The sequence below is a fragment of the Cervus canadensis genome, chromosome 8 (genome assembly GCF_019320065.1).
Source record: "Cervus canadensis isolate Bull #8, Minnesota chromosome 8, ASM1932006v1, whole genome shotgun sequence".
Classification (NCBI taxonomy): Eukaryota; Metazoa; Chordata; class Mammalia; order Artiodactyla; family Cervidae; genus Cervus; species Cervus canadensis.
The window spans coordinates 85,882,091-85,897,109 of record NC_057393.1 but is presented as its reverse complement, the minus strand read 5'-3'; the positions used below and the strand labels follow the sequence as shown (position 1 = coordinate 85,897,109).

The 15,019-nt window shown below is 41.5% G+C and overlaps 1 long non-coding RNA gene across 1 annotated transcript; it reads left to right on the top strand.

The window, feature by feature from the left end:
- Window positions 1-1,023: 1,023 nt before the first annotated feature.
- LOC122446630 lies at window positions 1,024-7,951 on the top strand. Its single transcript, XR_006270941.1, has 2 exons — window positions 1,024-2,913; window positions 6,969-7,951. It is a non-coding gene; the product is annotated as an uncharacterized LOC122446630 (long non-coding RNA).
- Window positions 7,952-15,019: the final 7,068 nt, after the last annotated feature.

The following is a 15,019-nucleotide window of genomic DNA, read 5'->3' as shown; positions in this document are numbered from 1 at the left end:
TCCCTATAGCCTACCTCCCCTGTGTGCAGAAAACGTTCAGATACTAAAGAGACTTCTGCATATGGAGGAGATAAACTCTGTGTGGAAGGTCTAGGAAATCACAGAAGCGCTCAATCATCCACATATTACACACAGAAGCTGTTAGTCACCAGCCTGTGTGTAAACATAGGTACAATCCCCACATACAGTAAAATTTGGGGCCTTGATGTAGATTAACAACTGACTATGTCAGAATTTAAAGAGCTAAGTGAAAAATACAGATAAAGGAGAGATTGAGGTCACACACTTGCTCAGTCTGCAAGGAAATTTGGAGGAGAACTGGAAGGCATTCAACAGCCATTTGATGCCAGAACCCTCCTATTGACTTTTTGGAAAGAGCATGATGAAATGCACTTTTCTGGAATAATATCTGGATGCGGGTGTAACCTCTATTTAAGACATTCACTGAAATCCTTTAAAAGATACCAGGGGGAAGACACTAACAAAAGAGCAAACCAACTTAAAGATAATGTTTAAACATAATAAAATAATACACTTTCTCTCATTAGCTTGCCTACTTAAAAAGGTAACTTTCCTACATACACATTCAGGAATAAGGGGACTGAAAAAAATAGAAGATGTTACAATTCTGAAAGGTTAAGCATGATGTGATAGCTTTATGTTTATTATTGCTTTCATATGGGCATTCAGAAAAGTTATTTTGAGTGTAAATTTTATTCTTGTCCTTTTTCAGAAGCTGAAAACCTAAAATGGTGAAAAATTAAGTGATTTTCTTACAATAACATTAAAGATGAGTGCCAGAACTGAAATGCAGGTATGAGTATTTTTGTCTAACAATATAGTCTAGAATGGGTGACTCAGACGGTAAAGAATCTGCCTGCAATGCAGGAGATCTGGGTTCAATCCCTGGGTTGGGAAGATGGCTACCCACTCCAGCATTCTTGCCTGGAGAATTCCATGGACCGAGGAGCCTGGCAGGCTACAGTCCATGGGGTCACAAAGAGTCAGGTATGACTGAGTGACTAATACACACACTCATAGTCCGGAACAAATACGTTTTGCATTTTAAAAAAAATGTATGCACAGTTTAGAGGCCTAGAAGAAGAATGTTAACATTTGTGAGTGTTAACAAAAAGAATGTTAAGATTTGCCTATCTATACCCGTATTTATAGGAAACAAGATTCTAGTATAATTCATAGGACAGGAGATCCAAAGAAAAGTCAACAGTCACAACAAATAGAGAGATATGGTAGAAGTGAGTCAGTTTGCCACCATGCCATGCCTAGTATGGAACTCCTTAAATGGTAGACCCTTTTATGCTGGTGAAACTTAGAATTTATAAACTACAGATAAAAATTGATGTTGGTGTTTGGATATAAAATTCGTTTTTAGGGTTTAGTTGAGCGAGGAAATGGTTTGGTTACTCACCAAATTGAAATACTGCACCTCCAACTCTTTATGCCCTATTTCCCTAAAAACAAAAAGAGAAGTCTCATGAAATCATAATTATTTGTATAGGACTCCAATTCTGGCTACTCTGCATGCAGACAGGTAAATACAACAGGGCTACAAGGCACTGAGGAGAAAAAACCATGAAGTCAGATGTTTCATGGAATTTCATCATTATGAAGGGGCTCTCAGAAGCCAAGTGACTGTAACTTATTCAAATGAAGTTTCATTTTTATTGTTTGTATTTCTTATGAAATGGAAGGGAGCCAGTATGAGCTAGATTGACTTTCTCTTGACGAGATGCAAATATATTTCACAAAAGAATGCCAATCAATAGGAAAATTTGCCCTCTACCAATAGGGGTTTCTGTAATTTGTTCTGGCGACTAACTTGCCCTGGTCTAATGTGTTTAGCAAACACACACAAAGTAATGTTATTTAAAGCAATTATATATGTAGGTGATAGCCCAGTGATATCCAGAGATGCAAATATTAACAATAAGCATTTGAGAACTTTAACTTTTTTTTTTTTTGGTCAGTTTTGTGTGTAAAGGAGACACAGAGAACTGACTCCCTATGGAAGGAGAAAAGAAAGGAAAGTTTAAAAGCCTGATTGTGGGCTGTAATTTGTTAATTGGAGTGAATGTCAATCTGCTTTGGCACCACATCCATTCCTGGGCCCACATGGTGGTGATACCTCTTTGGCAAGGGGAGTGCAAAACCATGGAGAGAATTCAGATTCACACTCAGAACTGAAGTTCATAACAGGAAGAAGAAAACTAAATCCATGGGAGCAGATAGCCTGGGTTTGAGCCCTAGCAAAAGACCGCTGGTGGACAGAAAGAGAGAAATAGATTTCCTAAAAGTAACTGACTAAATATAACATGTTTACTAAAAAGCTTGTTACAGACAGCTAAAATGCAAATACAAATGAACTTTGATGGGCTAGTTGGCAAGCCTCCTCAGCCCTTTAAGCAAATTCCTGAGTGATAAAGTTGGTTCTGAAACATACCTGGGAGCTAGCACTTATGAACTTCCTAGGGGCTGTTATCTTTTAGCATTTAAGAAGTAGCTAGATTGTGAATGTTTTTCAGACTGCTTTTATTCTTTCTTTCCATTTATCTACCTACCTACCTACTATCTATATTTGCCTTAGCAGACCAATTCATTATCCTTAATGATGACTAAGACATCAGCATCTGTTTACTGACTTGGTGAACTGAGGTACCAGCACAGTAAGGAACTTGCCTTGAGATGAAGGAATATATAGTCGAACAACAGCTAGAATTCAGGTTTCCCAAACTGCAGTTCTTTCTTTAGCCCACTGGTGGGCTGCCTCCTATTTCTATTTCTTTCACAGGTTCTCTTTTACATACATGTACATGTCTGCACAGGAGATGTCTGTGAGACCATGGGTTCTCTTTGCGCAGCTGGGACCTGAGACAGATCACTGGAACACTCTGGGTCTGTGTTTTTCTTGATTGGAAGAGGGAATTTTGAACTTGATGCCATTTCTGCTCTGACCCTTCATATGGTGGGTGAGGATAATGGAAACAAGGAGAATGTGGCAAACCCAAGCCCAACATTCTTCTGACCCATATGGAATCACAAAACAATGCAGAAACATGACTGTAAGTGCCTGTTCGCTATTTGGGGGCTTTGTGCCATCGGATAAAATTATGAGGTTAAATGGCTCCCAGATCATCGTATCATCTGAGAATATGTCTGCTTGGTTTGGGCTCAGATCCCAGGCTAGGAATGTCTAAACCACAGTCTATACTTAGTTTAAGTTAGCCAGGGGAAAAGCATCTGTATCAGCGTTAATATGCCCTACTAAAGTGTCTCAAAGATTATAGAAAATCTTTCTTTCCACAAGAGACTGATATATATGTATATATGTGGTGGGCAAAACTCAGTATACTAACCACAGGCTCTTCAGATTACTCAAGAGGGCCACAGTTGAAGAAAAGAGAAGGAAAAAACAAAACAAAACCTGACAACAATTCCATACACTGACCAGCTTTTGGCTGAATAGGTCAGCAGGATGTGGAAACTTGTTTTGAGGTTTTCTTGTATTCTCACCCAGGATCCCACTGCTTAATAGCTGTGTGGTTCTTTGCTGGCTATACACTGAATTTATGAAGGATGTTGTGAGAGTAAGTTCTAGGAATTCTGATGGTTTGAAATTTGTTGTGCTTTTGTTAACCATAGTGAAATGTTACACTTGTGGCTTTCTATACAACTTTCATTTATTTGGTTCTGATTATGAGAAAACTTAATGAAGCTTCATCAGTTCTGCGTATTTCAGAAATCGTGGTGGGGACTTCCCTGGTGGTATAGTGGATAGGAATTCACCTGCCAGTGCAGGGACCAAGCGCTTGATTCCTGATCTTGGTGGATCCCATGTGCCACGGAGCAACTAAGCCCGTGTACCACTGCTACTGAGGCCCATGCTCCTAGAGCCTGTGCTCCACAACTCGAGAAGCCACCACAATGAGAAGCCCATGCATGGCAACTGGAGAAAGCTGGAGAACAGCAATGAAGACCCAGTGCAACCAAAAAAAATAAATTTTAAAAAATGTGATGGTGGGAAGCATTTACATGTGGTTGTTGTTTCATTGCAACTATTCTTCAAAAACAGGCGAAAAAAGCCAAGTTCTCTAGTTTTCATATAAAGATGACTCAATTTATTTGAAAATGAGTGTTCCAGAATCAGACTTCCAGATTCCATGAATTCAGAGTGTGGAAAAGGACAAGCAGCTCCCTTTAGCTGTAACAGGAGACATTCTTTTAAAAGCCTGGAATGCTGAAGCTCTCTTACACTGAAAACATGTTAGGACATGCCTTTTGGGGATGCTATCAAGTGGTTTAGGCTCTGAATTCTACATTCTGTACTTTTGAAATGGTTTTCTGTTGGCAGACAACCTCTTGATTATTCTCATGTGATCAGTGTTCAGGCCAACCTCTCCCGTTCCAAGTAATTAAAAGACAACAACAAACTCATACTCTGTGAAGTATCCACACTTTAGCATAAAGTTGTAGGTTGTGTGAGTGCTGGATTTATAGTGATCAATTCTATGAGCCTTGTCATTTGTTCAGTCAGTAAATCATGTCCAACTCTTTGCAAACCCATGGACTACAGCACTCCAGGCTTCCCTGTCTTTCATTTTCTCCCCGAGTTTGCTCAAACTTGTGTCCATCGAGTTGGTGATACTATCCAACCATCTCATCCTCTGTTGTCCCCTTCTCTTGCCTTCAGTCTTTCCAGCCTCAGTTAAAAAATCATACACACACTACCTAGAATACTTTATTCTCTGAAGCTCACTCCTGCTGTTTAAAAGTGTCACCATGTTAAGGAATGAAAAATTACAGCGACTGGGGAAAAGTTTTCACCTTTTTTCATTTCCCTAGTAAAATTAAGCAATAATTTTCATTCCCCTCAGCTCCTTTTGGAATCAAGGCTAACAGTGGATTAAAGGACAAATAAATGAATGAACAAGTCTATGGTGTTTCTTTCTTCTGCCTCAGAAAGATGCAGTTTCCCCTGCCCGCAGGAGACACAGGTTAGGTGCAAGACAATTCTCCCACTCCAGAGAGCCTCTGTTTTTAGGCAGTTCTGATTCATGACTTGGAGAATTGCACTAAATTAGTGTACTGTACAGCATGGGCCTGGTTAAGTTAAAGTAGACACTCTGACCCCCTCCACCCCTCACTCTGACCACCAAGAGTTCATTTCCCAGGGGCATCTGTGGGTCCCAAACAAAGGGGCCCACTGAAAACCCCGTCCACGTTTACCCTATCATAGGCCACGTGGTAACAGAAGTTTTCATATTTCTTGAACACCAGCAGGATTCTTAACATGCCCCAGAACAGAGATGCATGGTCTTGGGTGATGATTTTTTAAAAAAGATGTCATCTCATTTTATTCTGTGGGAATTATTTTTTAATTGTCTGTTTTATTGGGAAATTTCCCAGAGATAATGCAGTGAGAAACTAGCCTGGAAGAAGACAGACAAGACAGGCACAACAGAGTCAGAGTTCTTTTTAAAATACTTCATTTTGCAGATCAAGAATACAACTTGTAAATCTTTTTTATGCTTTTATTATGGTATATAAATTATGACATTTTAGGAGAAGCCCATAAAGCTAGCAGAAGCAAGAAAGTCAAGTTTCTTTTTTTGAGCTTTCCATAGGTAGTATAATTTAAATAATTCTATGGTAGAATTTCAACACCTCTGATGGAGCACGGTTGTTTACGAAGTAAGAACAGTAATCCTCATGTTAAAAGGTGGCATTGCTACCCTAGGCAGCAGATGGTGTTATTAAATACACAGGCAAAGTCTAAGGTCATAAGGAACTAACAATTAACCAGAAATACGATCTGTCACAGTCGTTTAATGGGTAACCCACCAGATATATGCCACTTGTATTATTGTGAGTGTTGGGAGGTGTATTGTCAAGCTTCAGAGCAGTTACACAATCCATTTAGAAATATTGTAATTTTATTCTTATTTAAGCATTTTGTGAAACCAACAAACCAGAAAGAAAGTGAAAATCAGTGTGATTTCCTCATAATATTGCTCTCTCTTGCCTGCTTTGAAAAATACTGATTCAGATTGCACAATTTCATAGGAATCCCTGAATTTAATTGGTCTCCCCAAACTAATACTATCAGGATTTTGGATTTTATACTGCTAGTGTGGGGTGTTCTAAGACCTCTTTGTGTTATCTGAGACATCATTTGGTCCTGCATATTTTGTAGTGTGCAGGTGATGCGAAAAGCTTTAAACCTACACAAGTGCCGACAAGGGGATGGCTTGGAAAAAAACAGTTGTGCAAAGGAGGGGCAATCAATGGTGGGGAGGCAACGGAAAGTGTAGTCAGAGACTAACCAGCAAGTAATGAGGACGCTATTAAAGTAAAGAAGTGGGCTTCGTTTCTGTGTAAATCAAGTATAAATATGTCAATAAAAGTAAGAGCTTTATCCATAACAGCTCAATTCCCTGTGGGTTTTTTCAAGGAGTTTTCCACAGGGAATGTGGGATCGATTTTCTTTCCAGTTAGGGCTTTTGAGGATGAGGAACTGAATCCTAAACTCACTCCAAGGAAAAATAACCAAGAGGGCAGCAACCAAGTCTGAATAGCAAAGACCCAGCAACTTGGTTAGAATTAGGAAAAGTGAACGTTGGCCCTTTGGCCAGAACTCCAAAGGGTATCAGAGAGTTGTAACTCCAACCATCGTATCAACCAATCTGAAAAACAGCATCTGGAAAAGCAAAAACAACCCCAGTTCCCCAGGTGAATAGAAGATGAACAATGGAAAACAGGGTCCAGAGGTCACTGGCTAATCAGAGTAAATAAGTGGGCGGATTCTAGTCTTAGGACAAAAGCTGTTCTTTCATTTTCCCACTGTTGGGTTTGATGAGGAAGTCTCAATCACAGAAGGAAAAAAAAAAAAAAAAGCATGCTAATAAGAATGTTTTTCACATATTTCAATGTGTTTATTTACTTTTCTCCAGGTTTAAACTGAGTGAGGAAAACACAGCATCTGAAGACACAGACTGCCAAGTTGAGAACTTTGTCTCCTCCAAGCCCAGGTAGCTTGATTTTTCCCTGTGGCCAGGACTCCTGCTGACACTTCCAGCCGTCCTCAGAAAAGCCATTGAGCTACCCTTGGGTTGAATGAATGAGAACTTTCTGGAGAGCGGAAGACTGGTGGAGGTCCAGCTGGAAAAACATATGGCCGCAGAGGCAGAAAGAGCGCTTCTTCAGGATTGTGAGTTGTATAAAAAATGTCTGCAGGCGCAAGGCAGCCGTTACAACCTAAGATCTTACTAAGCGTGATGGATGTTCTTACTTCTAGGACTGCCTCCAATGTACCTGGACCGAAGCCAGCGCTGCATCCTCAGGCGCCCCTAGGGATCGTGTGTGCAGGGCGGCACCACCCCACAGCCCCCTCTGAGGTCAGGATTCCACGCCCGCCCCCTGCCTCCCTCCCACTCTCCACTCCCCTATCCTCGGTGGAGCCCAGTAGATGGCAGCCCATTGTGCCTTCTGAAAGAAAACAAAGTTTGCAAATCACTGTAGACTGTCTTATAATAGGTAGGTCAGGAGGGAAAATGACTATGGTAAATTCTCGTCTTAACCACACATGACCTCAGCGCATTTTTGAGCTGCACAGTGACACAGATTGAACTGAAGGAGAAAAGCCAGGCAGTCTGGGTTCCAGACCAGGACACCGCGAGGAGCTGACTTTTACAGGTAAAGGCACAGCCTTGAGGCCTTAATAGCAGTGCCTCCCTGCCCAATATGACTTCCAAAACAGCGGAAGGCCATATGTGATTCTCCATGTTGATTCTCCAGAGTAATTATGTCTTATTGCTAATAACCATTCATGTCTGTTACTGAGCTTTAAAAACATTTTGTATGGAATGCTATATCCCTTACAAAAGATAAATTAGGAGGCAATCATTCAAAATGATTAAAAAAAAAACTTTGTGAAGTTTGTAATTCGACTCTTTTCGACGCCGTGGACTGTAGCCCACCAGGCTCTTTGGTCTGTGGAATTCTGCAGGCAAGAATACTGGAGTGGGTTGCCATTCCCTTCTCCAGGGGAATCTTCCCAACCCAGGGATTGATTGCAGGCAGATTCTTTACCATCTGAACCACCAGGAAAGCCAAAAAAAAAAAAAAAAGAAGTAGTAAGTTCCTCTAGAATACTTACATAGTATTAGGACTTAAGCACTATAACCAGTACATATTTTAATTTTTTTTTGCCACACCACACAGTGGCAGTGGGATCTGTTTCCCAACCAGGGGTTAAACCTACGCCCCCTGCAGTGCAAGCATGAGTCTTAACCTCTGGACCACAACATAACTCCCAACACATCCCTTTTAAAGATGCACAACACAGATGGCATTGGGAAGGGAGACATGTAGACCCCTTTTATCCTCAACTGTGGCCCTCATGGCGTAGCCAAAGCTGATACCACAGTTTTTCTTCAACAGACAATAAGGTCTCCTTTCAACTTCTCAATGGATGTTTCACACCATTTTCCTTATGCTGTGACAGTTGTAGAAGCAGCAATGACCATAGTCACAAAATTCAGGGCCTGATTTTATTACCCCATCATTATGACAATTATCCTTCCAGTTTTCTCTTTACCCATGTACACACATTTTCAAAGCACATATTTTCATTACTGGACAGAGAAAGGCCAATAGGTCAGTCACACACACTCCAAGCTGATAAAGCAATGTCCTTAACTTAGGATAAAAAGAAGCAAATTACAGCCCTTTATGCTTAGGCTGTGTTTTTCCTTTTAATAACTCAAAGCTAAACCCAAGATGACCAATGCATTTTGTGTGGGTGTATGTACATATCTGTGTATGTGTATATGTAATATATATGCATACATTATTAGTATAATACTGTATTATTATATATAATTATTATATACTATTAGTATATTATTAAAATATATATTAAAAATAATGTTAGGTAGTATGTTACTGGTTTCAAATGAACTTTCCATCCATCTGGGCCTGGGGAAAGGCTTTGAAACCCCAACATTTTCTAAATATCCAGGGAGCGAAAAAAAAGTCATTTCTTCTCAAATATAGCTTTCCTTTTTGGGGGTCATCGGGAATGCAGAGGTGGGTATGGGCTGGAGACTAGCTAAATGGCTGTTGTCTTTTTTTTTTACTGTGCTGCATGGCATGTGAGATCTTAGTTCCTCAACCAGAGATCGAACCTGCGCACCGTGCAGTAGAAGCAGAGTCTTAACCACTAGATCACCAGGGAAGTCCGTGAAAGTTTGCTCTTTCTAATGGATGCAGAGTCCCTGGTTCATCTGGGCTGTCTAGCTGTTTCACACAGTGCTAAAAGCTCAAGACCCCTGTGTCCAGCCCCTTTAAGTCCTGTGAGAGTAACTCTACTCTGATGGGTGCCTCTCTCTCCTGCCATCTTTCTATGTGAACACAGGCAAATTGCTCTCCTGTACTTCACTTGCTTCCATTAGTTGACGTGGAAACAACAACAAGACCAAGTGACAAATGAATTGAGATTTACTGATATGTCCAGAGACTACTCAGTATGGGTAAATATCACCCAGCACTTAGGAGTACAGGACCTGGAGGACAAGAACCAGGGCTCTCATTCCTGTGCTGCGCTTCACCAGCTATGTGATAGGCGAGCCACTTAAACTTTCTGTGCCTCAATTTCCTTACCTGTGAAATGGGTATAAAAACAGTACTTACTGCAAAGGTTGATAGAGGGGTTCGATGACATGAAAAGTGTAAGGCATACAGCCTGCCCCCATTAACACTGGCTTTTGTCATCTGAGGTGTTTCCAGACTAAGCTGAAGCAGGTGCTTGTTCTAAAACCAACCAGTTCTTGTACCTCCTGTAGCCAGACTTCAAGATCTTACTTGAGGAACCACCCCTGCTACTCAGCACCCCTCCACACCCACCACTCCAGGAAGTAGTTATCACTCAAGCTGCCAATGACCTCATTCTGACCATCTCTAAGAAACTCTTATCTTGAATCCTTTCTGAGTCATCCACCACTATCACTCCTTGAATTTTTTTTTTCTCACTTTGGCTCATAAAGTAATATCCTGGACCTGCTGAACTTAGACAAGTTAAGAACTTAACAAGTCCCTATGCATGAGTCTTATCTGTTCTCTGCCCACACCACATTTTTCTCCAGGCTGGAGGTTTTAGTACTCAGCACACAGAAGATGCTCAGTAAACATAAAACTGCCTTGAACTGTGATGTTCAAGGACTTCCTCATCGCTGTCCTTTCATGTTGTTTTCCTGATATGGGAGCTGTTGCTGCTCTTGCTGGAATCTCTGCTACAGGGACATAAACTCTTTAAGATTGCCTGACTTGTCATCCATCCTTTTCTTCATTTGAGACTTGAAATTCGAACTGTGGTGCAGGAGAAGACTCTTGAGAGTCCCTTGGACAGCAAGATCAAACCAGTCAGTCCTAAAGGAAATCAACCCTGAATATTCATTGGAAGGATGATGTTGAAGCTGAAGCTCTAGTACATTGGTCACCTGATGTGAAGAGCAGACTCATTGGAAAAGACCCTGATGCTGGGCAAAATTGAAGGTAGGAGGAGAAGGAAGTAACAGAGGATGAAATGATTGGATGACATCATTGACTCAATGGACATGAGTTTGAGCAAACTCCAGGAGATAGTGAAGGACAGGGAAGCCTGGTGTGCTGCAGTTCATGGGGTCGCAAAGAGTCAGATACAACTGAGTGACTGAACAATAACAATAGTTAAACTGAATCTCCCAAATAAATAAATAAATAGAACCTGTTTCAGGTTTCCAACTTGTGTGTGTGTGTGAGGGGCATTTTTAAAGTCTGAATTTCACGTTATTTGGAAAATAGACTTAAGAATTAAGTCTCCCAGATACCAAAACCACACACAGTTCATCTGAAAACAGTTGCTCTTGGGGGTATGTAAGATGCCTTTTCACAAGTGAATCATATTATCTGAGAGGTAGAACCCCAGAAGATGCATTTAAAAAATAAAGTTTCTGTCTCAAACACAGCAAAGTATGATAACTCATACTTAGTTCAACCTCACCCTGAATCCCCACAGCTGTGCAGGGCTACCTCAGCGGGGGATAAAAAAAAAAAAAAAGGCTCTATACCTAGGAGTGTGTGTGTGCTAAGTCACTTCAGTTGTGTCTGACTCTTTGTGACCCTATGGACTGTAGCCTGCCAAGCTCCTCTGTCCATGGGATTCTCGCGGCAAGAATACTGGAGTGAGTTGCCATGCCCTCCTCCAGGGGATCTTCCCAACTCAGGGATCGAACCCACGTCTCTCATGCCTCCTGCATTGGCAGGTGGGTTCTTTACCACTAGAACCACCCGGGAAACCTGCACCTAGGAGAATCAAGGTTAGTTGAAATAATAGCTTATAACTTGAAAAGAGAAGCCAACTTCCCCTTAAATACACACATCCACACATTTTCTGAAGTCAACTGTGCATGATTTTTTTTTTTTAAAGAATTACCCATTACTTAGGTATGGTTGTGAACATACCATTTTTGATAACATCATACCTAGACTTAAATTCAAGTTTAGCTACTTAGCAACTATGGAAATTTCACCAAGTCACTTAATTTCTCTGAGTTTCAGTTTCCCCACCTGTAAAAAAAAGACGATAATATCAACCTCACAGAGGTAAGTGTGTACAAAGTGCCTACTTAGCACAGTAAGTGTCTGGGTCAGAGAACAGAAAGCACTGAAATATAGTGATTACCCTGGAGGAGGGCATGATAACCCACTGCAGTATTCTTGCCTGGAGAATCCCGTGGTCAGAGGAGCCTGGCGGGCCACAATCCATAGGGTCACAGAGTCAGACTGGACTGAGGTGACTTAGCGCAGCACAGCACAGTAATTAATAATTAGTGGGTCAGCACCCAAGCCCAGCCTTGCATTTGATGTCTGGTGTAGGCTGAGTTTTGCTTTCACAAAAGTCAAGACAAATAGCATGCATAACTTAATCAGGAAATCCCCTGCCACATACACAACTAAGAGCTAAATTATGGGACTTGTCTACAAGCTGCCTGGGGGTTCAGAGGAAACGGACCAGTGATCATGTGTGGACCTGGGGCAAAGTGGATGGGGACCTGGCCTGAGCTTTGAGAGCTGTATAGGGCTGGGACAGGAGGTGAGGGACATCTAAGGTGGCCGTGCCTGGGACAGGGCTGTCGTCCCCCCGGCCCCCAGACTACTGAGTGAATGGGAGTGTGTGAACAAAAGGCAAAGACTGCAAACCTAGGACTTCCCTGAACGTACAGTGGTTAAAACTCTGTGCTTCCAATGCAGGGGGTGAGTGTTCAATCCCTGGTCAGGGAGCTAAGAGTTCACATGCTGTGATGCCAGATCAACCGACCAATCAACCAACCAACAGAAACAACAACAAAAATCAAAGACCGCAAACCAGTTTGTGGGAGAGCGGGAGGACTCCTTCATTGTTGCCTTTGATGGGTGTTGATGTCAGAATGGAGAAGTCCCCCTGAGCAGGGGCTTAAAAACTCGGGAAGGACTTTGGGCTGAAGTGGTAGGTTACAGAGCAGGGAGAAGACAGTGAACGCAGTGGTAAGATCAATTCAGGTAGGTTAGGAATTGTTTAGTAGGAGGAAGCCGGGCTGCGAAGAAGTTGGCCAGGTGCCTGTGCCAGGAACCCTGATGAGAGGCCAGGAAATCTGGGCTGGAGGCGTGGGCAGCCAGGCTCAAGCGGGGGCAGCAATGTGCACGGGACTTAAGGCTCCACAAGGTCTTCAGAGAATGGTATGAAAGAAGAGACATCCCAAGGCTGGCTCTTAAATGTCTGCGAACTGGTAGTAACTCTACTACACAGGAAAACAGAGAGAGAGAGCTGACAGCAGGGAGGATGAACTCAAGGGAATGTGTTGGTTAGTTTCCAGCCAGTGATGATATCTGCAAGCAGCAAGGCCCAATGAGCATTTGGACATTCAAAGATTCTGAAGTCATTTACAGTGAACAAAAGCACGGAAATGGATGAGGCCTCTGAGGGATCAGTGCAAATAGAAAAAATTAGAAAACTAAAGACTGTCTTGGGTAATGTACACATTTAAAATATGAAAATACTCCAGGAATACCTGTTATGAATACATGAACCTAAACAAAATCAGTTGTCATCGCCAGGGCTGCATTATGACTTTTGTGGCTCCAGAAATGCTGTGGCCATTTTTGCCTTTGTGGTTTCCTTCCTCCAATTAAAAAAAAAATTAAAGATTAAATCCTGCAACAGTAGTGGTATAAAGACAAATATAATCTAGACTGAATTATTTTACAGCTACTGTTGTATTATTGTTTTCTCTCTTCTGATTTTATTTTATTTTTTTCTCTTTTGATTTTAAAAGAAACTAAGATTATAGCACAGGGAACTCTGCTCAATATTCTGTAATAACCTATGTGGGAAAAGAATCTGAAAAAGAATGGATATATGTAAAACTGAATCACTTTGCTATGCACCTGAAACTAACACAACACTGTAAATCAACTATTCTCTGACTTAAAATTAAAAAAAGAAATCAAGGTTAAAATAATTTCATGGGTCCCTAAAAGTGTCATGAACATAAGGCTGAATTAACACTACTTTCGGTTGCTTTGTAAAGATCAAAATCTACTCATTCTTTTCCTACTGTCAATTGCATTTTTCTTTCTCCCTCTACATTGTTAAAGATCCTTTCAGCTCTCTATGTCTGTGTCAGAACCACCAAACCCTTCTAGAACCTCATTATAAACATTTACCAGGGATTGATTATTTGGTGACATATATACAATACTTTGGCCACCTCATGCGAAGAGTTGACTCATTGGAAAAGACCCTGATGCTGGGAGGGATTGGGGGCAGGAGGAGAAGGGGAAGACAGAGGATGAGATGGCTGGGTGGCATCACCGACTCGATGGACATGAGTTTGGGTAAACTCCGGGAGTTGGTGATGGACAGGGAGGCCTGGCGTGCTGCAGCTTATGGGGTGGCAAAGAGTCAGACATGACTGAGCGACTGAACTGAACTGAACTGATATAATACGTATAAGCATTGAGCTCACATATGGATTCACTCATCTTTTTTTCTCTTGCAAAGCCATATATTCTATAAATGGAATAAAACAATATTAAAAACAAAGAAATCAATAAATGTATAATGAAAACAGAAATTTGGAACACAAAACTAGTATCTCAAAATGAACACATTGTATGTGCACAACCAGGAATTCTTCAGTTGGGTTTGCAGTAATATTTAGTCATTGATAGTATATTTCTCTGTTGTTGTCTATATACCCCAACCTGGTTGAATTTCTGAAAAGCCTTAACATCAGATTATGGAGCACATGTAGATCATTAAAAAGCCTTCTATAATATTAAGAAGATAAAGTAATAAAATTAGAATGCTTAATTCCAAAATAGTAAGTTTATTTATTTATTAATATTTATTTTTTTTTTGACTGCGCTGGGTCTTAGTTGCAGTATGCAGGATCTAGTTCCCTGACCAGGGATTGAACCTGGGCCCCCTGCATTGGGAGCACAGAGTCTTAGCCACCGGACCACCAGAGAAGTCCCCCAAAATAGTAAGTTTATTTGAAGAACATTTTGGGGGCTGAAAACTTCTTGAGATGTTTGTGGTGGGCATCCTGAAACAATATCTGTGGTACGACTGTGTCAGCTTGGTGTTCTGGAGCATGGCATCTCATTGCTGGAAGATATTGGTATTTGCTTACTAGCCCTTCAGTGCAACTGGTGACCTGGGCCACACTCTTGCATGCAATGACAGCAACTGCTCCCTGCTTCCCAGTGCCCATCCTCTTTTCTTTCTTGGTAACAGAGGCCCCACTTTCAGTTGGGCTCCTTGCCTTAGTCACCAGTCAGCAACCCAAACCTTCTTCCTGGGCACCGTGCTGCAGTCTTCCTGCCAGCTATTGATAAAGCCACATGCTCGAGTTCTGGTCATTGGTGAGTAGAAATGGTATGTGTCACTTATGGTTCTGACCTTCAGAAGCTTCCCCTGCCA